Below are 27,824 nucleotides of genomic sequence, written 5' to 3' on the forward strand. Positions count from 1 at the left end.
CACACATCCACAGCCAGAGCTGCACAAAGCCATTCTTTCATCCTCTTTGTGCTCTTCCCTACACAGCCACCTAAGTCTGGAATAACTCCATTACTGCAGCAAAAGGGCAGCAGCGTAAAACTGAGCGTGAATGAGGTCAGATGAGTACAGCTCTCAGCTAATGTGTAAAATGCACACTCAGTTTCATATCATTGATTTGATCCACCATTCTGCAGTTACCAATCAAATGGTTTTCTAGCAGCCTGACATCCAGAACCAATATTTTAAATCAGGAAAAGAAGACCATCCAATCACATTAAGGAAATGGAGAACATGAACTGAAATTTAATATCTAATTGCATTATCCATACACCCAGTATGCATTCAGATTATAAAAATCCTGAATGACTAAAATACGATTTGCAAGAAAAGAATCCTAGACTCTGCTTACTCACAGGCTAGGGAATGAGAGTCTCCATGCAGAAAGAAAGGAGTCACACACAGCATCTGCACTCACATAATGAACCTGGATTCTGGGGAAAAAAAAAAAAAAAAAGGTCAGGATGGGCACTAGATCTTCCAGTGTTTCAGATAGGGAAAAAAGTATGGATTTTAAAGAAAAAAAAAGTAAAACACTGGGCAAGATCCAACCCATCTCCTTCTAGTACTCAACCTATGGATTGCAGTATGCATATTTGGAATCTGACTCTCAGCAAGGGCATCCAGCTTTGACCCATCCCTTTGTGAGTAGTAAAGTGGATAAAACTGAACCAGAGAGAATCTCTCTGTGTGAGCCCTGTCCTAGAGACACTCAATAAGAAAATCACTGTAAAAAAAAACTCCCACCCTATTGTGGAGCTTAAGGAGGCCAGTCAGACCAATAGAAAATAGCTCTTCTCAGAGTGCAGATGTCCCAGGCAGGAAGAGGCACCCACATGCACAGGGCTCACTTATTTTAAAGGTGCAAAGGGAGATGAGCACTTCACACAGTGACCCTGGCATGCAGAGCATGTCTGAGATCCTGACCTCACACTGTGTTGCCTGCTGGATTTGATGGAATGTATGTGAAAGGAGTACACTGAAGCACCAGACTTTTGGGGCATTTGGATGAGAGAGAGGAGAGAATTCATACTTAAGAAATCTTCTTGTGGCAACTGCTCTTCTGGACAGCCAAAGAGGAAACTTCAGAGGCTAGAAATATCTAGAGCAAAGGACTGTGGCCCCAAAGCCTCAAAGTTAGGGCACTTAGGTGGGAGAAGGGAGTTCTGGTTCCTTCCTCTGGCCTTTATCTGATAAAAATCTAATGTAACATGCGTAAGCAGTCCAGGGACTTTTGTTGATCATTGTCTTAATTGGCTGAAGTGCAAGGAAACTGTTCTATGTATTGATTTCCTAATCAAATTACTGTCTAGTGTTTACCCTCCATGTTTATTCCTCTGCTGTGCAAGGCTCTCTAATGTCCCACAGGGTTTGTGTCCAAGTTAAAACTTTATTGTCCATTGCCTTCTCTGAATATGCACAGAATGCATCGGGCTCTCATAACCATTAACAACCAGCTGAAGGGGAGAATTTATTTATCTTTTTCATCAACAAAGCTGCTGACACAGAATTAGCCTTGCATTTAGGGAAATCAGTTTCATTATGAATTACACTGCATCAGATTTCCTCCCTTATTACATAGCCTGACTTACTCTGCCTTGGTTTCACACTAAAAGTCCTGGGTGTGATGAAGATGTCAGAAGTTTTAGGCTGGAGACAGCAGTGATGAGACCACTGAAGACTCTGCCACACACAGCACTCTGCAGGATGCAAGTCCTGAGAAGCTGTATTCTGTCCTCTATGTATCCAATGGCTCCTTCAGCAGGTACTCCATTTATTTGGCCTGGGAATGAGTCCTGAGCCAGGGGAAGAAAGTATTATACACTTTTCAGAAGCATCTCATAATGCAACAGGGGGAAATCTTGTTACAGTGCACTCCAAGCAGCCTATTCAAGGTAATCACATTTATATTTTTTTAAATGAGGCAGCATTCACAAAAAGTCAGCATTGCAGCCAAGACATAAACAAGCCAGGACATAGTCCAGAAGCAACAAAATGGTTTATGACACTTCCTGTTCTCAGCATCCTCCTATCTACTTCCTAATGAACTTTAATAAGAGGATGTACCAATATTTATGTACAGTGATCTCTAGGCTGGCCACCTCATATAAATGCCTTTCTCAATAAAGGAAATACCATGCAAGGTGAAACATTAAAGATGAGTACCAAATTTCTTTCTCTATAATTTAGTTAATTATACCCCAAAAGAGCATCTGCAGTAGGTTTTTAAATATTTATTTTATGACAAATATATTTTTTGTAAAATAGTCATAATTTTGCTTTCTTTGCTTATCCATTAATTTATTTAGTTACCCCATAGTAAAAGATAGCAGATATAAAAGTGGATCTGAGTCAGTTAGAGGTTTTGGAGAAACAGCTCCAGAAGTGGTGGTGAGGTTTCAAAATAGGAAACAACCTAAACTAAGGGAACAATGCGAGGGTATTTCTTCCACTCATGGATTAAGGCAAAATACACCTGAAGAAAAGAGTTTGACTTATTTTCATTTGAAAAACATCAAAATATGGTGCTAACCCTCTTCATCTCAGAATTACAGCTTCTAGTATTGATTAAACACAAGCATAAGGTAACACATGCTTTTAATCATGAAAATAAACATATTTCAGCAATGTAATTAAGTCACTCTTATATGGCTTCTTGAATAAGGATGAAATTCTGAACTTCATTCTGCAAAATGTTGTAGGGCAAAATTTTGAAAATTAATCTGAAAGTGCCAATACACTAGCATCACATTTTAATGAATTTGTACAGAAATAAGCAAAGAACAATGGATTCAGGATTTTCTGGCACATCCTCTCTGATAACAAAAACTACTATATTTTAAGATAAACAGTGAATTTCAAAAAAACTGTCCTGGCAAAAAGGAGATTATATCAGAACCTGGAACTTGTGCAACAGCATGAGAGGCAAAGCCACAGCTGATTACAATCAAAATTAAAGCAAAAAAGTCAGAATTGTCTCCCTATAGCAACAATGCTCAGTTCTCAAGAAAGCTGAAAGTTATTGTGGAAGCAGCATGATGTCATAATTAGATTTATAAGCTGCAAAAAAATACCTCCACAACTCTGCTACCCACCAAAAAAAAAACAAAACAACCAACAAAAAAGCCTCACTCAAAAAAACACAAAACAAACAAAAAATCACACACACACACACACAAAAAAACCAAGAACAACAAAGAAACAAAACAAACCAACACCCACATAAGACTTAAAATGAAAGAGGAATTTCCAGAGCGACAGATATGTTGGTCAAGATGCCTACCTATTTTCTATAGTATTTTACATATCAAAACACTTTTCTTTCTAAGCTTCAAGCTCTGATTTGTCTTTCATTTTGATGTGGCTTTCAAAAAAGACAAGGCATTGTAGTCAGACCACAGTATGAGGTCTGTAATATGCTCTGATGGGCAAGGCATTTCTGCTGTCTTGGTCTCACAGTCATTTATTAATGGATGGGCTGATAATGCTTATTATGTGCCTGAGATAACCTCAAAAGACAAAGCAAATACAGCTAGAGTCAAATACTGTCTGTTCTTGTGAAGGTTTCTTAGCAAGAAATTGGATTTTCAATGAATGCAAAATATATCACATTTTTGAAGAAAGAAACAGCCAGACCTCTGAGAGCATACAAGATGTAGAAGGTGTTTGGGAAATAAGCAAGAGCACACCTCATGTCTTCAAAATAATTTAATTCATCAAAGGGCAAAGAAATCAGTATTTCATTGAAACACAACATTTTGTATCTTTTATTTCTGATCCACGTGAGGGTAGGGAATAGTCATTTTCTAGTATCACATTATCTGTAAGAGGTATTGACAAAAATGCAGTCATGTCATCCAGACTAAGGAGATGAGGCATCCTCTTTTATTTCCTTCATTAGTGTTTAATCATGTACTTCAAAAGAATTTCTGAAAACACAGGTTTTCCTAGTACCATTGCACCTAAAGATGCACAGCTATGTTTCATATTGAAGCATTTATTTGTATCCAAATGTATGTTTTTGAATTAAATTAGTCTTGGAGCCTTACTCCTCTGCCAACTGCTATTTGTCCTGCAGGAAAACAACTCCCCAAAGAAATGCAAATAATTCGTGGTTCTTGAGGGCTTTGGGACAATTACTATGCCATTCAAGTTCTCAAAATTGCAGTAAGTAGGTTATGTAGCCTGGCATCATCATTCCATATGGCTGCATCTGAAATAAAATGCTTAGGTGGGTTATAAAGTGACATAGTTTGAATACACATAATTGTATCTTAAGCTCAGCTACAAGCCCTACTGGCTCAATAAGAGTGCAGACATGGGTCAATTAAATTCTGTGAACATTTTATTATCTGGGAGATGAAACTCTTTAGCTGAGATTAGACAACTACAGGTCTTCACAGTTTATAAACGCTGCTCTGACACACTGCTGCTTTATGCAAAGAATATCATCTCCCATCACAGACAAAACCTAAAGGAAAATCATGCGAAAAGGTAATTTCAGGAAACACTAAAGTGCAGCATTGATTCTATGCTTTACACATGGGAGACATTAAATAGGGCTACTTTTGTAAAAGCTACATGAGCTTAAGTGAGAACATGGATGAAAACATTGGCTTTTCTAGCATAAAATATTTCTGTGTTGACAGACTGCATTTTTCACTGGAAAAGGTATTTCCACAAAACTCCTGTCCAGCTCTTGTCAACTTTTCATGCTTTATTTGTGATCACCAACATGACAGAATTAATATAAGACAAAGGAGATTTTTTTCTGCATTGTGTTACTGTATTCTTATCTTAAACTGGACTGACTTGCCCAGCTCTTTCCGAAACCCCACCACTCTCTTTGGGAGAATGTACCATGGGGGCCAGCAGCTGCACTAAATTTTTATGCTATTCTTCCCATTCCTTTCAGTTTTTGAATGTTTTCTGTTATCCCCATGGGACACACTATTATGTAGACTGGGAAGTGTCAGACCACAGAATATTTGGGACTTTTCTGCTTTCACACTTTCCTCTCCTTTCCCTTCCTAATCATGGTATAATTCTTAAAGTAATTATTAATTTATTTTTAATTTAAGATACTCTTAATTTGATTATTCTCATTATTCTTGCAAAACTTATTACTTTCTTTCCCCTTTAAAGTATTTTTAGAAAGGATTTTCAATGCAAGACGACTTTGCAAATGCAAATTTTAACCAAAAATTAATGCAAATCAAGATTTATTATTCAAAAATAGATTAGGAGTTTATTCATTTTTTAGAAACAAGTATCCTATCACTTCACAAGTATCCTATCACTTCACAAGTTCTTGGATCTTGGACTGCGTTCTGAGGCACTTACAATTCAATCTTGACTAAAGATATAAGAACCATAAATCAGTGTAAGAGGCAAGGGGAAACCATATTTCTTTTCCCTCAAGCAACAGCCACCTGACTATGTAGCGCCAGTGGTGCCATCAATTTGCTGAACACATGAATAGATTGCCTTTATTAACAAATATGATTCAGAACTGCAGATTAACTCGGTTTTCTGGAGCACACAATAGCTGGTATTTTTCATTGTGATATCACTCACAGAGCCTTAACAGGTATTTCTTCCCAGTTTCCTAAAGAAAAATACTTTGTCTAATATAAGCTCTAGGTCCAACCACACCAAATGATGGGATGATATGTAAGGGATTTGTAAAACTAAAAAAAAAAAAAGGCAGAATTTTTAGAAGATAAACTCATTTAAGAAGCTCTAAGGAAAAAGTGCCCCTGAAAGGGTGTTCGGGTTTTTGTCAGGTCCATCACAGCTATGCCTTAGTTGAACACTGCATTGTATTGTAACAGCTATCATCCCATTTTCTGTGGATATTTCAGAAGATTTACTGAAAAGGCACTGGAAAGGGTGCATATAGCAATGATAGGGGAGATTACTGTTTCACAAAAAATATAATATTTGGAGTTGGTTCAAAAGCCAAACCACTTTGGATCTGTATTTTCCAATTTGGAATTCTCAAGGTAGATATTCCAGATTGTGTGGGAGCATACAAACAAAAGTGGCCTGGTTTCCAGTGGCACCAAACATCCCAATTAACACAGGAGTGCATGTATTCATGTCTGTGAAAACTGGAATTCACACTTTGCCCTGAGGCTAGACACTTACTTTGGAGCAGCCAAAATCTGAGAGGTTTTTACTTAGTTCAAGGTCATTCACAAAATTAATACAAAACACTGAATGACCAAAGAGGTTTTCTAGGTTAGTATCTGTTTATTTGATTTCTTAAAATAATTGCAGGTACAGGAAGCAACTGGGAAGCTGGGAAGACTTGTATATGGTGTACTGGCTTTATGTGGCCAGGTTTTGGTAGCAGAAGGTCCTGTAGACATGTGGAGAGAGGAGCCCATGCTGGAGCTGGTTTCCTGGTAGGACCTGCGACCCCGTGGGGGACCCATGCTGAAGCAGGCTGTGCCTGAAGGACTGCATGCATGGAAGAGTGACCCATGTTGCAGCAGTTCACAGAGAGCTGTTGCCTGTGGGATGGACTCTCACTGGAGAAGTTCATGCAGAACTATCTCCTACGGGAGGAACCACATGCAGAAGCAGGAATAATGTGTAATGAACTGACCTTAACCCCCATTACCCATCTCCTTGCACCATTGAGGGGGAGAAGGTAAAGCTGGGGTGGAGGGGATAAGGAAAGTTGTTTTTAAGATCTATTTCATTTTTCATTATCCTGCTCTGGTTTTGTTAGCAAAAAATTTGCTTCATATCTTTTAAGTCGAGCCTGTTTTGCCTGTGATGGTATTTGATGAGGGCTCTGTCCCAGTCCTTATCTCAGCTCATGAAATCTTTGTTATACTTTCTCTGCCCTGTCTAGTTTTGGAGAGCAGTGATAGAGTAGCTTTGGTGGATGTCTGGCATCCAGCCAGGGTCAACCTACTAGAAACAGAAAGGTACTAAATAAAAATAAACCACCGTTCATGATTTTTAATAGAGTAATGCCTAGAAGCCAGACACTTCTTTTTTGTTGGACACATCTGTGCATAAAACAGGGAGAGATACTTCCTTCCCTGAGTGTTTTGAAGCCTAAAATCCTAACAGCTGTTTTGCATTAAGAGGAAAAACAGCAAGGTCTATAGACCTTCAAGCAGTATAAGGACCATAGATGTCTGCATTGCTTTATCTCCACTCATTACACAGTAGGTAAAGAATATCCAGTTAAATCCAGCTGCTACAAAGATACGTGGGTTTTTGTGAAAAGCAACTGACTTTGGAGTTCACTGCTGCAAGGTGCCTCTGCGAATCTCTGCTGCTGAGCAAAAAGAGGAGCAGGGAGATTGCTCACACACTGGATGTTCAGGCATTGCCTCTGCTTAAATATTACACCTTCCTCAGCAGCTCCAATTTGGTTTCTTGCAAAGGCAGGTCTGGGAGAATTCCCTTTGGGCAGCTGTTCTTACATGAACAATGCAGCAGTTTTTCTCTTTCTGCCTTCCAATGATATCCTCAAAGGATCTGATATTCCCAGATGCACTCCAGGCCATGAGAGATGAGTCCTCAGTTTCATGTTGTGAAAATGTCACTCTCAAAGATCTGACATTTTGCTGACATTATCTCAGATATTTTGAGTACAAAAAAGAAAAAAAAAAAAGAAAAAAAAGAAAAAGAAAAAAAGAAAAAGAGAAAAAGAAACCACAGAAGGAATCATTTGTATGTCTTTGAACCACCACTTGGGCCAAGATGCAGTATGGTAGGCACACTTTGCTGCAGAGTGGCAGTGTGAGTACAACCCAGTTGGTACCAGCACTCCTGGAGCTCATTTCCTGGCCTTTCAGCACTGTGAGATGTGCCACATCTTTTACCCTCAGGCAGACAATGGGTATGCATCTGCTTTATTTACCGGTGTAGATGTAATCAATGAGACCAATTAATTACGAGGACCAAAAAATTATCTGGTATTTGCAAGAGACCATGAGGACCTACACAGCTAAATCAAATACAAAATAAACATGCAAATCCTCATGTTTCAGGGCAGCAGTTAGCAAAATTCCTGCAATTAGACAGAAACTACCACATACACAAGTACATAAAATAGGTAATTGCCCACAATGGTTTCCCATCTTCCTTAGTACAAATCTCCACATCCACTATCTGGATGGAGTCTGAAAACTTCTCTGGTCCTAATATTCAGTCATTTTTCTCTTCAGCTATCATACCTCCTAACACATGATGGTCAAATAATTATTCTGCTGCTACTGGTGTCTTTGAAGTTTATGAATGTAAAGCATTAACCTATTTCCAGCGTGAGATACCATGTGATCAAATTAGAATATGTAAATTGCTCACAAGAGTTTCCTATGGTGCATGAATTTGCTGTTAACAAGCGCTTTCCAAATGAAATAAGTGTTCTTAACTCCCCTTAGTGAGAGTAGGAGGCATTAAGCATTTCAGGGTTATAACTGAGCCCCTCAATCCTTGCCTGTTTCCTGGCAAAATTTATCATCTGGCCTAAATACCAAAAACTCATCTTGCCAACCAGCACATTGATCCTCCTGCGATTGAAACACGATGGTAGAGAATTGTTGAATCAAAGGTAAGCATCTGAGAATATGATCTAATGTGACTTAGCTGTCTACAGTCTCTTAATCAGTCATGAAAGGAATAGAAAGCTCTACAGATCAATTAATTGAAATCTGATGGCTTTAACAGGTTTTCCATCAATTCTACAGGACTTCCGCAGAGACTTATCTCAGACATTAGCAACTGCATGTGATATCAATGTTTACCAGTGTTTACCAATAAGTGAGGTGAATCCCACAGCAGCTTTCATGTTTCATGTAACTTCATCAGTAGGACTAGACAGTGTTGCAGGTAAGTCCTGCAGTGTCCTCACCATAAAAGAAACTTTTCAGTTTGCTACAAAAGCACATCATATTTTTCCAACCTTACTATCTGACTTGGTACAAATATATTATTTCTGCAAACAAAACTCACTTTGGCATTTTTTTGAGACTGCCACAAGATACCATAACTACCCTCATTACATCAGCACTTCTTCATGGGGGAATAGTCAGCAGCACAAAGGCCAAGCAATGGCATAAATGAGCTGAGAGTGTTGGATTACAGCTGAGACATTTCAGCCGAGACATGGGCTTTCCTCTGCCTGTATCCCAGGTCTTGGAGATTGCCACAGCTGTGGGACTCAGTGCCCAGGGCTCAGTACCTGCGGCAGCCTTGGCCTGATGCTGAACCAGAGTGAGCTCTAGGTGCACACAGCCCCATACACACCTGGAGCCACTTCTTTCCTTCCCTCTTCTTCTCCAAGTTAATTCCCTTAGCAAAACCTGCTGATGGGCAGAGACAGAGGAGGGGGGACCACATCCTGCAAGAGTATTTCCTCACCACACACAGGAATGAGGTCAGAAAGGGAACACGAGTAGGAATTTGGTGAAGTTTCTCTTCAGGAAAGGAAGAGAAAAGGAATAGGAAGGAGAAAAGGAACAGGAAGGAGAAAAGATGGAGCTCCAGTTCCCTTATTCAAGTCCTCAGGAACAATGTACAAACACTTCTCCTCATCCTTTCCTCAGTTGGCTTGGGTGCTCCTGTAGGATAAATAAAGGAGATAAAGGAGTTAAACTACTGATGCTGAGGAAGGAGTCAGATCTCCTACTTCATAGGCACTTCCTGGTAATCACCTACTGCTCTCAAGCACTGAGCCTATAACTGTGTATTAAAAGGAAGCAACCACAACTGCATTTGATGGGGAATCAAATATTTGCACATATGCTATATGGTTTTGGAGAATGCTGATTGAATTCGTGACTCTAGAGCTTGCAGGCAAAAGAATTCTTATTTTCTGGGCCATCATTGGGCTAAGGCATCAACTAACCATAAATTGTTCAGATTGGAGGAAATTTTGTCATAAAGGGAAACTTTCAAATGATGGCTCTAGTACCCTGGAGGTCAGTGACATCAAGAGAGGTGGGTTTAGATTGAAACTTTGGGGAATTTCAGACATGTAATTTTTCCCCTAGGATCAAATCCCTTTGTGCAGTGTTCATATTACTTGAAACAGAAACTATCTTGCAGATGAAGCAAGATAATATTTAAAATTAACATGGGGAACAATGTGCTAGAAGGACACAGAACCTAGGTAAAGGTAGAATGAGAGAAGAAACTGAGCAAAAAGTTTTAAGTAGAGAAAGGCAGAATTAGGATAGAGTGGAAGAAACTCAGAATTATAATTAAAAATAAACTCCAGCCACTTCCCATGTAGAAAGTTCACAGCTAGTAAGCTGATTGGCATCTTACAATTCTGACAGGGTATTACAGAAACAACTCTTAAAGTTACCATCATGTGTTTTATGTGTTTCATAATCACGTTTGTAAACAGGAAAATGCAAGATTTCATCTATACTAAGCTTTAGTAATTTACCACTAAAATCTTGGAGGGAAAGGAAAGCAAGCTGATGCTTTGCACAACAAGATTCTATATCCAGTCAGGATTAAATGTCAGATAAAGCCTCTGCTTTATTAATTTTCACTTTACTCTGAAACAAAATATATGAACCATGCAATTATTTCAAAATCCTACTAGCATTAAACTCTCCCCTTCTCTTACTTCTTCCTCCTCATACTTTCACTCCCAGCAGTAGAGAACAGTCTCTCCTGCTAACCTGCAATAAACTCTGCTTATAGCTGCTCTCAAAGGAGGTCCACCAAAACTTAAAAATAAATGAGACAAGACTAAGATTAATAAAATAGGCAAGGATAATTGTTCATTTTTTATGACCCAAATTCAATCCATTAAGGGAAGAGTATAAGACTCCCTTCTAGTTAAATTGACTGAAACATTCTGCAACAACGGAGAATAATAAAGCACAATTAAAAGTGAAAGTGACCTGGAGCTTTAAATACCCAAGAACCATGATAATGGAACAAGAAGGCCATTTAAAGGTCAGCAGCTTATAAACAGTATCCTCAGAGCAATTTCTCAAGAAGAAAATAATTTCAGATGGGCCTACTGAGTAATTTATAAAAAAGAAGGCTTCTCCCATCCTGAAGGAAGCCATGCAAAATTAAATGCCTACTACGAGTCTCTGGCAGCCACTGTTTCGTGTCTTATGTTCAAGAGGAGCTGTCCCAGCTGGTGTTCAGTGGGATCATCTGGCAGGGTAAATCTCACAATACCATGCTTACAGAGCCTTGCATTTCCCAAAACATTTGTTCCTTTGGAGATGACATCTGGGCTGCAGTCCATGAGCTCTGCCTGCACAGCTGGCAGGGGTTACCTGAGCTGCAGCTGAACTGCTGCAGAGCAAGAGGCAAAAGAAAACGCTGGCACTCACAGTTCTCTGTGGGCAGTGTGGGAAGCTGTGGCCACCAACCCCTTTGGTTCTCTGGCATATCTTCTGTGGCCTCTCCTGCACACACTCCTCCCAGCACGTCCTGGGGACTGGCACCAGTTGCCAACCTGCAAAGGGAGTGAGTGTCCTGGCACCGCTATGGAAGTCTGCTTTCCTTCCTTGCCAAGATCAGTTGTCCTGCATGCACTGGTCTATGATTCTGGAAATTTGCCCCTGTGAGGGAAAATACAGAAATCATTCCAGAAATCTAATATAATTCCTCGTGTTTATAGAGATCCTGCAAGCTCAACAGGAAAAAACAAAATCCTTCCCTACTTGGAGCCTTTTTTCTCCCTTCATTTTTCAGACTTTAAGGTAGAACCCCATTCTAGCAGGATCTGTACAGCACAGCTGGAAATAGAGATTACACCCAAAAAATATTAATTGACTGTGTAGGAAAATAAGGCTATTCATATAAGCATTCATTACAAATCTGTCAAAAATATAAAGCTAGAGAATTATTTTTCATCCAGGCAGGCATATTGAATACAGCAGTCCAACAACAGCTATGTTGCATCAGCATCTACAGCAAAAAGTAGTAGGAAGGACTTGCAGGATTCAGCAAGTTATTCTGTATCACTTAAATCCATAACCATGAGAAAACATAGTGATCTTACACATTTATTTAGTCTGTGTTTCATCTCAATCATCAGGAACACACCTCATAACCCAGTGTCCAGAGGAAAAGTCAGCAAAATACTAGACACAAGGTACTACCACATGTAAGGTATATTCTGTGTTTCATGCAGCTTCATCAAAACTGACATAAACTGGTCATTTCTAAAACCATCTAATGACAGATAAGAATTATACATAGGCTTTTGGTGAATTCTTTGCAGATGTGTGTTAATTCAAGAGTTAGCATAATAATAATGCTGCCCTACACAGCACAGGTTTCACTGACTACTTATGGGAATTTAATATTTCATTAGTTCTTTTTCTGAATGCCTTTCTTCTGCTATGTTCATTCTGTACTTTTTTTTTCCATCTGTCCTCTTCCCTCCTTTTGCACATCACAACTTCACTGAATATTTTACTCCCTGTTCCTTTCATGCTCTCTTTTATCCAAGCAACACATCAACTGAATGACTTGAAGCTTGTTCCCCCTGTGTTCAGCTTAGCCAAAAAATTAGCTGGAAGACATCAGCCACTTTGCTGTAACTGTGTATTGTCTATAAAGTAACATGAATCTCACATTGCATAGTGCTATTTCAAGAGAAGGAGTCTCTCTCTGCATTTTCTGCTGGTGCAGATCATTTACAGCAAGTTGGCCATGTGCCCACTATGCACAGACAGTGCATGCAGAGTCATAGGAACAGCTGATCAAACACAACCAAGATAAATTCAACCCAGTACATTTTCCATTGTCTATAAAAGAAATTTGGGTTTTATAGATTTTGTCTGCATCTCTCTTCTGAGATATAGGTGTAAAAATAAGGCAGGAAACTGGACAGATTTTCTTCCCTCAAGACTGTAAAATCACTCAATAAACCTCTTCCTATTATAAAAGCCTTAAAATGATGGTTGAAATCCTGGCTCACTGGAGTCAATAGTAAAACTCCCATTCACATCAGGAGCAAGTGACTTCTGGGTTGATGAAAGCCCTTTAACAGTACCGGGTATGCTACAAAATTACTCCATGTAACAACTTGCTATAAAACACATGTTTTTCTCCAGATAACGTCTTACACTTTTTTATTAATAATATATGTTAAAAAATACTGATTTCTTCCACCAGTGAAACATGGTCAATATATTAATGTCTATTAACACTGAGCAGTGGTTTAAAAAAAAAAAAAGCTTCTGAAGGCGGCATGGAAATGAAGCTGCAGGTTGAATGTTATATAGACCAAATGGAATGGTCAAGGCTGTTTTAAGTCTCTGCTGGAAGCTGGTATTTCTAGTACCAAAGTAAATGTTAAAAGCATTAATGGCCAAGATGGACTCACACTGACATCTGGCAAATTTGTACAAAACTAGGAGGAATTTGTGGTCTTCATTTGTATCTAACATTTTGATTTTGACTAACCAAAGCATACATGGTAAGCACCCAGACAGAAAAAAACAAATTCCATTATACTGCCTGCAAAATGCCAGCACAAAAGTATTTTAGAGAGAGAGATTCACATTGTCAGCTGTCAGTTCACAATGCGGATAAATCCTGGCATGTAATTGCAGCATTAGTCATGCTGGCTAACAAAGGCACCACAGAGCAGGTGGGGGACCAACAGTGGTGAGCAGAGAGGTCATCATCTGTCTGAGGCACCAGCTTTCCTCACCAGACTCCAGTGTGTGTTCAGCCAGCAGGATGAGGATTCCAAGCTGGAGCGCTGTGCTTGCCCACACCCTCTCTGTGCCCCACCACTGGCTTGCCCAGGGCTGGCTGCCAGCCCTGCTCCCCTCACAGGCAGCTGTGCATGGGCTCAGGTCCTCCTGCCCCACTTGTCCAGCACAGAGGGGAGATCAGTGAGCCTTCACTTTGAAGCTGTAACTGTGTCACTGCTCCCTTGGGCATGGAACAAGATAGAAGAGGAACAAAGGAAAAAAGCTTTTCCAAAACAGCCACATATCTGAGATGGGCTGCTTCTGAATTTAGGCTTTGGGTTGACAAATGTGTGCCACTACAAAGGTGGGGTGAAACTCACTTCTCCACACTCAGAAAACTCTTCTGAAGAAACCGCCCTACACAGTTTTGTTTGGGTTTTTTTCAGTAAGTCAGTAATTAAGTGAGGGCTTGAATCTGGAAATGCAGTCCTTGTAATGATTCTGTCAGTTTGTAAAGAGTAGCAGGGAAAGAATATTTCTGAGAGTGGCATCTATTACACTGTCACTGTTTGCACCTATGATGCTCAGAATTGCAAATACAGAACTATGGGAATAACCCATGAAGCAATGTGCTAGATTTGACATCACCTGAAGTCATTAAGTGTGGAAATCTTTGAAAAACATATTGTAGCTCAATCAGAGGACAAGTCTGTGCCATGGGTCTGCATTGTACAGCTGAACGATATGATGACAACAGCTCTTGTAGGTATGAAAAGTCATGAGTATTTGAATCTGCTTTGCCAGAGAGGTTTGGATTTCTTTTCATTCCAAGATTTTGGGGCTTTTCAGCATTCATATTTGTCAGCTTGCAGAGTAACATCAAAAACAAAGGTACAAAGCCCAGCCTTTCAGGATATAAATAGATAAATAGTTCCCAGAGGGAAAGGTACCTAAAAGACCCAGGCTGATTCTGAGCCATTCCAGGAGGATGCCATTAGACAAAGCCTTCCCCAAATCCCACTGTTAAGGGCATTTGAGGTGGAAATTATTGGCCACAAGACAGGCACTCAAAGCACACGACCTAGGAGGGTAAAAAGTTCAGAAGTGTTTTATAAGGAGCTAAAGGCATCTGGGGAGAACAGCTGTTTTCAAATAAAGAATAAAGGCAGGAAGTCTGAAGAGGCTGTCTCTTTCAAACCTTGGAGAGAGCTGATATTGATGAAGAAAGTGTTTCTATGGGCGCAAGCGGAGCACCAGCATTGCATGAAACATAACAAACCTTCACATTGCTCAGGTCTCCCTTGTCGCTGAGCACTCCTTCACAGAGGGAGCCATGCCAATTTATCCATCTCAAATTGCAAATTCCAGCTGAAAGCAATTATTTTATTTTTTTTTTTTTTTTTTTTTTTTTTTTTTAATTTCTGCCTAGTCACCAAGATCATATTGTTATAAAGAAGGAGGGATTCTCCAGAGCTAGAGATAAACACTAGCTGATCCTGCACAGAGGTAGATATCACAGGTCTCTCTGCTGCCACATCATGCAGGAATAGGTTGACAGGCCTGCAGAATCTCAGTCTTGCCATGAAGTGTGCCAGGGATTCACACCGAATCTACACGAGTCCTGCAAAACCATAACACAACTCCCAAACAGGGTCTTTACTTTCCTCCAAGTAATATGAGGTAATTGACAAGATTAATAGTATTTTGTCCCCATTTGTTAAGCTTTTTTGTCAGATTTTTGATTCTACCAGCATGCTGCAATGAAGAACTGGTCTCTCAAATCATCCCCAAGCCACACTGGAAAAATCCTGGAGCTTCCCTGTCTGTGGACAGAGAGGAGGAGTTTGGGAAGTCCATTACTGAAAAATGTGATCTGCACAAAGAGCAGCCTGAAATTTTGGACTTGATTACTCATGTCAGAGCCCTTTGGAGTCCCATAAAGAGCACATAAAACCTGACATTTCTGGGATGATGTAGAGGGAGAAGGAAAAGCAAGAGTGAGGAGACAAAAAAGGAGAGGCTGAGAAAGCCATTTTCCATGGTAATGTGATTAAGAAGAGCAGGAAGAGAAGGGCTGTACTCCAAAGGGTTTAGAGAAACAGAGGTTCAAATACCATGAATGAGGAGACATCATGGGCTGTCCTGTGTTTTGGAGCTAAGAAGCAAAGAAACAGGTAAGAAGAGGATTCAGACCAAAGAGGAGAGTAACATCTGTGAAAGAAAGAGCAGAGGAGGCTGGAGAAGTGGAAGTGGGGCCAAGAAAGAAGGGAATGGTATTTTTTTTCTCAGTAGTCAGTGAATCCGTCTTATGGTTTACAGACAGTGTTGCCTTCCCTTGGAAAAGCTGGTACATTCTCTGGAGGCTGACAGCTTTTCATCAGTGAGATGCTCTGTGTGCCAGAGCAGTTTGGTGCACAAAAAAGCAATGGACTTGTTTACACATTTTTCTAATCCATTGACAAAAAAACCAGTATGGTTGCAACAAAACTGCTCCCCTACACACCTTGCCTGGAAGAGGAGTCTCACAGTAACCCAGCAATGGTCGGTGGGGTGCTCTGGGGCACAGACCTGCAGGTTGGAAAGGGAACCACACCTCCTCTGCCCATGGATTTGTGAGAGATCCAGGAGAATGCCAGCCGGGAGTGCTGATTTCTGTGCGTGCAGGTACAACATCTGCCCTGAACATACCTGGCATGTAAATGCATAGGACTGAAGCTGCTTGTGGTCTCTCTGGAGGCAGTTCTGCCTTTGTCCACCCCTCCACCATAACCTCACCATAGACCCTATAATTCCCCAGCATCTTGACAAAAACATCTTGTTTCCTCCTCTGAAGAATGCAGCTCTATAATTAATATTAAGAGCTACCCCACAACTCTGCGCTTTCTCTCATGTTCTCAGCCAAGCAAATCCTTCATTTTGTCGGGTAATTTCTTTTTAATGTGGTGGTTGCTATTATTTCTTGATAAAAGTGATAAAAGACCTGAAGCAAAATTCTTTTCAGATAATTCAAAAGGAAAAAAAAACTTTGTTGGTGAAAGGAGCATATTTAATGCATGCAGAAGGTGTTAATTAAAAATCCTTAAAGCTGACATTATAGCCCTAAAAATCATGAATATTTTGAGTCTTAAATGTCTCAGTTATCATCACAGAACATGTCTGCCGTGGCATCCATTTCTTTGGCCTAAGGCATTACTATAAAATTAAAAATAGGAATTTGGAGCTGGTAAGCTTTGATCTAATTGAGTATGTGGTAGGATCAAATCATAATATACCCATGATTTGCTGATCTCATTTCTCCCTTCTAGCCAGGGTTTGTCAACGGATACTAATGCACTTATAACCTACTGATGTTTACAAAGTAAGCTGATTTTTGTAACTTATTTTTGTGTGTGTAATCTTAACAACCCATAGCCCACCCCATAAAAAAAAACTACACCCCACCTGAAATTTTCATATGAACTAAAGGGCAAAGGCAGCTTTCCAGCTGTTATAATTCAGTAGGTATGACATTTACCTCTCTGTGTTTTTCTGCAGCTGGCTTAGTGCACATCACACTGTGCAAAGTTGAAAATCAATTAATTTTGGAAAAAATTTCTTTATATACACTCTCTTCCACTGATCCAATTTTTCATCTCTTCAGGGAATTCTTTTGGCATGAACAGAGGTAAAACTGATGAATATTAAATCTCTGCAGTCTTATAGAGAGTAGTGCTTACCCAAGTTTTAGTGAAATACAGATGTGTATATACATCTACCTAGATATATACGTGTAGATACACATGAACACATGATCGATGCACAGGGTTTTTGTTAATTTATAGACATATGTTCTAAATAAAAAAAAATATTTTTTTATCCTTTAATATGTCAGAAAGAAAAACAATTACTTCTGCAAATGAGAAGTGGCATCAGTCATCAGAGAAAGGAGTGTATAGAATCTGAAACAGCAAAGCAATTGAACATGAAAAGTTTGGCATAGAAAAGAAGGGTGAGTAATTTAAACCCACTCAGGAACAGGTGTGACTTGTTCATAAACCAGTTAGGAAAAAAAAATTGTTCAATTACTTCTCTCTGGTAAATAACAAATTACCATAGTAACTCCATTTTCAAACAACATATGCATATATTTTGTTACAGCAAAGCTTGAGTCAAAACTGCATTTTGCCATCAAACTATGATTTCTTTCTTAACTTCAAGATCGAAATTCTATGAACTTTCAGCTCCTTACACTGTCTCATCCATGACCTGACAAGACCACCTTAAGGCTGATTGTATTGCTCAACCCATGCTCAAAATATATCCTGCCTATTTGTTGAGACTGTTACATTGAGCCAATTCAGCCAATAGCTGTTATGATAGGGAGAGTAGCTGTCATTTTGGGGGTGGATTCCAAATGATTTTTTAAAATCTGATGAGTTTTTTCAGCAATTACAAATGACCGGAGGCATATGCTTATATGCAAGTGTGTATTTACCTTTATAATTATATATCTATGTGGTGGTGGTGGTGGTTAGAAATTTTTAAGTGTTTTCATTTTCAAGGTGGCAGGTTTTAAATTAATTTAACTGAGTGACCATGCAGAATACAAACCTTTGTGTAGAGCTACACAGCCCAGATGGAGCAGGAGGAGGTGAAAACCCCACTGCTCCCCAGCCTTTGCAGTGCAGCAACATACACTCACTCACCTCCAAATCCTGGTCCAGACTTTGCAGAAGAAACGTTCATCAGGAACAATTCATCTGCAGCATGCAACAGCCGCCTGGTTTGAGATTAGTCTTTCTTTAGAAGCAGCTTACAGGCAGCCAGGGTCAGTGCCTCCAGAGCTGGACTAGAAAACAAATATATAAGGGTTATGCAGCCTCAGTTAGGTAATATCATTTTAACATCCTGAACCTTTAAAATATGTATGATTTGGATCTTGCACCCTGAAGAGTTACTGGTTTTGTTCAGACTCATCCTGAGGAGCATTTCACCTGTTCAGATTAACCTGTCCAGGATAAAAGTAGTCTCCAATTGGTCTTCAGACTTGGAGAGATGATCAGAATCTGCTGTTGTTGACAGTTTTCCTTTTAGTAATCAGCAGCAAATCAGACTTTACTCAATGTTCCCATAGCCATCTGTTGCCTCTATGATAGTAATTTCAGTCTGGATCCTTCTATCCTATTTATGTTTACACGATTCAGATGGCCAAAAATATCAGAATGGGCAGCAGCATAACAAACACCAGCACTTTCAATTTGAAAATTATCTTAGATTCATTTCTGATTTTATAAAAATATGTCAGAAGGTTGGCCCAATAAAGATATGTATGTACTTGTAAACTCTGGTACCCTGTCTTCTTTCTTCTAAACAATAAAGGAAGAAGATGAAGTAGAAAATATAGGCACTTAGTCCTTAGCCAGTCTCATCTTGTAGTTCATTGGAAATCATTTTTGCATGAAGAGATGCTCTGAACCAAACCACTCAATCATCAATAGATGCAGTGAAACAAATCTCTTCTCATTCCATTGGAAGTATGCAAACAGTAATACATCTCTTGCCTGAAGAATAATTCTCTGTTCATAGCATGGTAATTCGTCTCACTGAATTATCTTGCTTTACTTATTAATTCTAGAAGATTTTAAAGGAAAGAGGGAAAAAAAAGGAAGGAAGAGGGGGGCAGAAGGAAGGAAAAAAACAACAGCAAACCTCTCATCAACAGCGCAAATACAACTAAAAGTTCACTTGCATCCAGTGACTCAAAAAAATAGAACTGCAAAACTTTTTTCAGATCACTCTGTGTGGGCTGCATCTATAGCAGAATTGTAGTCTGTAGCAGGTGTGCAGTTCTGAAAGCCTCCCAGATGTCCCCACCTGCAGTACCTCGGGTGACATGACGGAGATGAGTGGAGTCACTGTGTGCAAGCTGTGCCCCTGCCAGTGGAGCTAAACTGTCAGATGCCTTTCAGGGAAGCACCCAAGGCACACCAGCCACTCTTAGGTGCTCAGTCCAAGCAGGAAGGTTAGAGCTAGGCCAGGGAAGGCCTCTTGAAATGCAGATAAACACCCAGTCCACAGCCTTAGCTCCTTGTCCTTTCAGATCCATTCCTCTTGGGTTGCACCATTTACTTATACATATACATACACAGGTTCTGCCACAGATCTTTGCTCAAAAAGACTTTCTTGCATGGAGTAATTTTTCAGGTGAATTTTATTGATGTCTTTGATTTCATTACCTCCTCCCACCTTTTCATCCTTGTATTCAGGTAAGAAATGCAATTCTGCACAGGTATAAAGTTATCATATCCTTGCCATAAACTGAGTGACACGATAACTTGTCTTGTCAGATAGTTTTACAGTGCTATGCATCAGCTGAAAGGCTGAGTATGAAGCAAATAGTCCAAGGTTTTTTATATCTCCCCTAAAGGCACAAGGAGATGTAAGTACTGATATGAAATGACACTACATTTTGTTTGGGAAAATTTTGCAAAGTTGCTTTAGCCCAAGATGTAAGTAGCAACAACATTTTCTCTTTTAAAGTCTTCATTTTCTCCTTTTTCATGAGGAACAAATGTACTTTGAGCTCAGTTAGCTCACCCTTTAGATAATGAGAACAGAGCAAAGTGCTTGAATCATCACATGAGACTTCCTGAGAAAAAAATATAGGAGCTGGTCTTGAAACAGCCCCTCCCAACACCAGATGCCTGAAGCATGCAGAGATGGAGTAAAAATACAGTACTTGCAGCTGGAAATGGGACAAAGCTAAAGGTAAAGAACTCTTCCTCTCAGCATTTCTTTTTTAGCTTTGAATTTTCAACTTTGAAATTTGTGACCTTTGTTGAAATGACTGTCACACAGCCACAAAGCATCCCTTCTGCCCAGGGCAGTCATCCCTTGGGCCCCGACTTCCTGTATCTCCCATGGGCAGAGCAGCAGCAGTGCAAAGCTGCTTCTTTCCCTCACCTCGGAGCAACATCTGGTCCGCCTGGGCATCCCAGCACAGCTGCTCCATGAACTGCTCTGCCACCAGCCACAATAGTGTGAGACATGCAGATGGAAGTGAAAAGAGTAATGGAGTTGGTTGTTCTTCCTCGCCTAATTTTTCTGGCCATTCTTGAATGCTCCTTGGTCGAGAAGTTTCTCAGTTTTATTACAGCCAGTGCTTCACAGCAATCCACGAAGAACTTTTCTCATTATTCCCTATAGCTGCTGAGTTATGTTGCTCATAGAAAGAGCAACAAAGAGGAAAGTCAAAGAAACTTCAAGCTTCATAAATTTTTCTAGAAAACTGAATGATGAGACAGACCAAGGAGAAGTGATGCTTCAGGTACTATTTCTCAACTTTTTTACACTGAAAATCACTACGTCTTTGCAACACATCACTCCTTTTCATTAACAGCCAAATAGAATTTAACCTAAACTTTGAATAGTCATCTATTAATTCTATTTTTTCCACATCCATATTGATTCTAATTTTTCCACATTTTCACTTATTTGCATATGTAGAAATGTGTGCATTTTGGGTTTTATGTGCTTTTAATGGATTTGATCTTTGGACCAAGGTTTGCTATCTCCTGGACCTCTCAGTCCCAGGGGCAGCAGGTTGTTAAACCCTTCCGAGTGCAGCTACAATCTTCTGTCGGAGACTGATCTTTATTCTACTCAGAGACTATAAACAGTCAGGCTGCTGTAGGTTTTATGCTCACAACCACTTTCTTTTACCTTAGCTGAGAAATCTCCAGCACCTAAAAAAACCTACACTCTCGTTTCTTTCATTTGTTCCAAATATTAGCTGCATTTTTAAACCCTTTCAGTTCAGGTGAACTAGTGACAGTAGCCTCCTTGATAAAGCTCCTTGTTGGAGGGGTCCCACAAGGTCAGCTCTGTCAGTCTGGCTCTCCTGATTTGATTTTCCTTCCTTCATCTATGTCAAAGACTGGCTTTCACAATCACAACTTATTTTGTTCTGTAGCTTCTTACAGAGTGTGAAATTTCACCTAAAGGATATAATGGCTGAGTCCCAACATTCTCCAAAAAGTAAGAGGAATTTCAAAACTACACGAGGATTTTCCCAGTTATACTGGCACATTATTAATCAATATTCAAACTGATTTTTTTTCTCTTGCCCCAACAGCAGTAGAGCAGCACAAGCTCTACATCCTCAGCATTTCAAGAGCATTTATGGAATTCCATTCTGTCACCCATCCTTAGAAGTAACCAGCCAACCTAAATAACAGCTATCCAGATATCTTAAATTCTGACTTTGCTTCATTGATTCTATTTTGCTAGTACAATAAAATGGCACTGTGTAATTTTACTCTTTTCTTCATTCATAATTGCCCTTTTGATTTTGAAAATAATGCTTCTCACTGACTGCAATGTGAGCTGCATTCAGTTTGCTATGTTATCTAAATCTGAGCAAATATTACAAAGCTCATGCAGTTCCTCAGAGGGACAGAATGTTCTCATTTCTTCAGTTACATTTGAATATAATGCTTACAAAGACGTTTTTACTTGTCTTTCTTTCTTATAATTTTAAACTATAAGATTAGCACTGCTGTTCAAAATAAGATACTTTTGAGTCAACAAGTCTGTCTAAACTTAATTTTCTTCACTGAAGGCTGCTCTTTTTGTTTGTTCTAGCTTTCATTCAGACATTTTAAAATGTTCTGTCTGATTTAGGTCCAATTTATCACAGAGGTCCTGGCCTAATTACTGCTGTTAAAACACTACAGCTATTGAAAACATCCTTCAAAGGGACAGGTTTTTCACTAAACTCAGCAGAAATCTCCCCATTACATGCAGGGTCACCGAGCTGGGTCTCTAGCCCTCCACTACTCAAGCATAACTATTCTCCTTGAGGCTTCTGCTTGCAGCTCCACCCTCACATCTGCACCAAGGCTGGCTGTGCCAGAGTTGGCCATGAGGAAGGACCTGACCGGGATCCAGGGCCAGGCTGTGATGGGTTTCCAGATTTCTCCAGCCAGGAAGCTTCATACATATAGATATAGCACGGTAAAGGTTTTGACCAATATTTAGAATTTGCTTTGTAGCCCTTGAGGTTGTATATTTCTACCCTTGGATTAGAATGGACATGGTGATCATTTTCAGCTCCATCAAGGCATTTCTGACCAAGGCCACTGCTGGCTGGAGAAATAGGAGAGCAGAGAGCATGCCCCCCCCAGGCTCACAGTGATATTCCCTGGTGCCCAAGGGACACAGACACACCTTCTCCATGGGTACTGGCACACAATCTGTTTTACACTGCTCTGGAAGAACAAAAACTCCTCTCTTTGAGCCTTATTTACTATTTTTCTCTTCACACAAACATATGTGTTTGCTTTTAAAATAGAGATTAATTACAGAAATGTGACAAGCTTTGATGGCAAAAGGTAACCATAAAAAGAAAAAGTATGAATTATAGAAGGTTTTCAAAAGCACACAACGTGAGGAAGGACACTGCCAGTTCAATGGCAGGAAATAAAGAAACACAGACATTCTACTTGAGTAGTATAGTATTTAATGTCACAAACTGAAGGGAAATAGAACTGTAGAATAAATAAGATACAGCAAGTGGATTAAGGACATAGGTTTATGTATATAGCACACTTATAAGTAGGAAAGATGTATCCATGTGCATTTGAATCTGGATGCATGCAGAAGAAGAATGTTTAATTTTTTTTTCACCCACGGGTATAGTTCTGAAATGCTCCTAATGAATCATTTATAGCAAATTGGCCATAAGAAACATCATACTTGAGGTCCAGCCTCAAGTAAGGAGTATTTTTTCTAGAGACTTGAAATGCTGTGTGGCAGCCATGCCTGGCCTGAACAGAAGCATCCTTTTCTTCTGTTTAATGAATTGGGCTGCCCTGCTCTTTATGCAGAGCAAGTACAGCCAGTCTGAGGCACATTTAAGTAAAACCATTCCAGCAGTTTTTTGCCTCAGATGAAAGAAAGTCAGGCCAGCCCTCAATGTCTTAGTGGGGTTTGTGTCTGCATATCCTTTTTCAGTTCCCCAAAAGTTATGTTCTCATTAAAATGTCACCTTACAATAATTCTCTAATGTACTGGCTTCTGCCTTCATTAGCTGTTGAAATAAAGCTAGTAATAGAAAAACAGATTACCCTGAATTTACGATGGGCTAATTCCATTCCTTCTAGCCATGAAGATAAATCACCCTTTGTTTACAACTGAAAGACCAGTAATTTTTAGCAGAATGAAGAATAGATGGGAAAATATAGTTTTAACTCTTGGCACAGATTGTTTTGAGGCCCCGAAGCAACATGGTCAACAAGTAAAACATAAAATCAAGCTCTGGTAAAGCCCAATGAGCAGTGCTTTCAAATTGCACTTGTTTTAGTCAGTTGAATATCCTCTAAAAATGGGATTTGATCCATGTAGGGTTCTCTGCCATAAGGATATTGTTAAAAGTGAAATCCAAGTCAAACTAACAAAAAACTCAGGAGAGATAGTACTAGAAATTATTATAAAGTCAGGAGATAACTAAAACTTACTAGATCACAAAGTCACAAAGAAGATTTCCACAGACCATCTTTGGGGAAAATAATAATTTTATTATTGCTATGTTTTTATTCTGCTTTAAAGCACATATAGAAAAAGACAACAAATAAGAATGTTATGCAATGTCCCTCACTGACTTAGTACAGCACAGGGAAAGGTCCTACCTTCATAAGTATAGAAAGGAAGCAGGGATTCATTATCATGTGTTAGACAGACAATGCTGAACACAGATTTGTAAAAATAAGCAGAAAGATTATGTGTGAAGAAAATGTTCTGAAAATACAATTAGAAGCTTCTCCTAAAGGCTTTTTTTTTGTATCTGAAATTCTGTAGGAAGTAGATGAAAAATACGTTAAAATGATCAGGTTTTAAAGTAACAATTATATTTCTCCTGCAGATTAGTTTCTATACATATACAAATCTAATTACCTTCTTTTTATTTTCTAGCAACACTGATTTATCTGTTCCATTTTTACCAACTGATGAAAGAATAGATGCAAAGTCACAAAAAAAAAAAAAAAAAAAGGAATCTTTTGGGACAGAAGTTCCCTGAGGGACAAAATGAAATGGAACATTTTAGCTCATCAGGTAAATACCAAGTCAGCCTTACATAAGGGATAGTATTTTCATTTGACAGGTTCAAGTAAAGCAATCCTCAAAATCTGTTAATGGTCCTTTTGCTTTCCAAGTAAAAGAATGACATAGCTGAAGTATAGATTTATGTATTAAGGTGGAAAACTTTTTATTCTTTTTGTCTGCATTAAAAAAAAAAAAAAAAAAAAGCAAACCAGAAATGAATGTTTTTAATCTTTTTTTTTTTCTCATCTCACGTTCTGTTTGGATTATGACCTGGACTATGAGATTCTCTCATAGGATTCATTGCCTTGTTTAAGAAGACATTAGAAAAATAAGTGAATACACTGATAAAAGCTGTCGCTAATATAAGACATAATCTTCTTTAGAATACCCACAGACATTAGTTAATTTTAAAAATATCTTGCCACCATCTTCCTCGTAGCTTCAATAACCTAAGAATCCCATTCTTACTCTGGAGGAGATGCCAAATGTTTTCCTGCTTACTATATTCAGAAACAGATTTAGTTTAGTCCAGAAAGCAAAGTTTATCTGAGAGATATTTGGTTTATGTCTCAAATGTTATGTGCTGCAAACTCTCTTCCTCCAAACTGCAAAACAACTGAGATCTGCATTTTATTTGATAAAGTCTCCCTGGAGGAGTCTGTCAGTAATCTACAGCTGAGACACTGAGAAAATATCTTTCTTTCTTCAACCATTTGATTATTTCACTTATTTAAAGCCTAACTCCTTCTGGGTATTTTGTTCTTCAAACGTACATTGAGATCTTTCCTTGTACAAGGTTTAAGGAGATAATCACTGTTGTCAGCTGTCCCATTTTTATTTGGCTTACAGATAATTTGTGTTTTTCCTGAAGTTCCTAAACTCTTTGGCTCAGGCAATTAAATAAGAGTTTAAGGGAGCCATGTTCTTAGATCTTATGCTTAGAGGAAGAAATTTTGTAAAACTTGAAGACTCAAATTCAGAGAACCCAATACTTCTAAAACAGTAAGATTTTAAATCCTCTCACGACTTCTTAGTGCTCACTATTATAAAAAATGCTGCAATAATAAACATAAATGATAATAAAAAAGTTTGCTAAAAATGATCCTTCATTAGTAAACAATAGAGCTACTGATTCAACAATGAAATTTAATGGAAAACTAATAACCCATGTGCCCACACAAATATCTTATTTCTCTGGCTTCAATTTTCCTTCCCTGAGAAAATCTTAGCTCTCATTGCCTTCATGTCTTTATGCTGACAGTTGTGTGGATCTGTCTCTATAAATGATTATAACAGCCCTCATCCATCAGTCACTATACAATTTTCATTTAACAAAGCTGACTTATCCTAGTAGTACTAAATATGCTCTAAAGGCATTTTCCAATCTCTTCTCCCACAAATTTGGAAGAAAAGCATTTTCTAACTTACAAGCCTATTTCAAGATGTTGCTCTTATGTTTCTTTGTTTCTCTCAGTGTGTTTCCACCCTTGGAAATTTCTATGCAGATCACTCATTAGAAAATTCCTTTAGATAAGACAGTTCTGATGCTGAGGTTGCCTGCCCTGCCAAGCAACCAGTTCCAGACTGTCACACCTAATGGCAGCTCTAAGTTGGTCTCTCCAAGTGCACCCAAAACTCCCCCCTTCAGCCCTCTCACACAGGCTTTCTCAGTGATTTTGAAGCTTTAATTTCCTCTAGCCCATAATGAAGGGGTCTTTAAGAGCACTTAAAATTGTCGGGCAGGCTGCAAAGGGCACACATCTGATTTCTGAAAATTTTCTCTCAGCACCAGACACTCTCCTTCTTCCCTTTTGAGGAATCTTCAGCTGCCTAATCAGGGCAACTTGAACTTGTGCTTGGCACAAACTTAGAAACATGTCAGTCATCTGACAGGATCTAGCCTTGTAGTCCAAACACCTTTCCCAGTGACAATGAAAAGGTTTTTTTCTGAAGAATTAAGCTAATGCTGCATCAGGACGTTGTAAATCGATATCTTAAACCTGCTTCTAACTTAAAGCTTTCACCACAGGAGAAGTCTTTTCCTGAAGAAAAAAGATGAATCATTACAAGCAGTTTCAAATTACCGAGTGATACAACACACACGAGAGAAGGAGCAGAAAGCAGGGACACGAACATTATTAAGACCGTGACAAAAAAAGGAAAATTGGAAAGAAAACTTTAAAAATGCTAATTAACTTTTAGAAAAATATAAAATTTGCAACATACTTGGGGATTTTGAACTTGGTGTTTAAGGAACTTATTACTGATCCTCTCCAGAGTTCATTTGTTCCAGCATCCTGGTGCTGTGGTAAAAGGGATTATGCAAAAAAAATTAAAAAGCAACTTAAAGCACAGAGCAAACATGGCAAACAGAGAGAAGCAGGTAGGCAGTATTTAACCAGCTGTAAATCTGAGAAGAGATGTGCTCCCCACCCCTAACAAAGCTCCCCGAGTGCTTTAACTGGCCCAGCAGGCTCCAGCAGGGAGGGGCAGGGCTGGCCTCTGCAGCTACACAAAGCAGATCTTCCTTCACTGGGTTATCCGTGTCCACCTGCTCCTGATGGCACTGACCATTCTTACCTGGGGAGCTGATCATTCCCAACCAGCAGCCCCAGCTAGCACAATCGGTGTCCTAAGTTTTTTCCTTTACCTTTTCATACCTTTCCATGCTGATATTTTTCCTCTTAAATACATCAGCTACTTCTGATCTTATTTCAACAATCCTACTTCTGCCAGTAATTTTGTCTTTCTTATCTCCATACAAACTTTCTCACATCTCTTTCAGACTTGTCTGTGTGGAGGTTATGTAGCTGTGCTGCATCAGACTTTAGTTTTGGGTCCAAATTCATGGTCAGAGACACCCTGGGTGGCAGGAGAGAGCTTATAACTGGGACCGCAGGGAGGGAGCTGGTTAAAAACAACCATAATAAATTCCTAGACACATCAATGTAAGTTTCTATCATCATAATGTATCCACACACACACACACACACCAAAAATAAAGTT

General features: G+C 39.2%; 1 long non-coding RNA gene across 1 annotated transcript; it reads right to left on the reverse strand.

The window, feature by feature from the left end:
* Positions 1-7,941: 7,941 nt before the first annotated feature.
* On the reverse strand, positions 7,942-27,253 carry LOC111926463 (uncharacterized). Its single transcript, XR_002862967.2, has 4 exons — positions 27,045-27,253; positions 18,422-18,564; positions 11,415-11,645; positions 7,942-9,668 (listed from the first exon to the last, which is right to left on the reverse strand). It is a non-coding gene; the product is annotated as an uncharacterized LOC111926463 (long non-coding RNA).
* Positions 27,254-27,824: the final 571 nt, after the last annotated feature.

Source organism: Cyanistes caeruleus, chromosome 3 (assembly GCF_971803275.1).
Source record: "Cyanistes caeruleus chromosome 3, bCyaCae1.hap1.1, whole genome shotgun sequence".
Classification (NCBI taxonomy): domain Eukaryota; kingdom Metazoa; phylum Chordata; class Aves; order Passeriformes; family Paridae; genus Cyanistes; species Cyanistes caeruleus.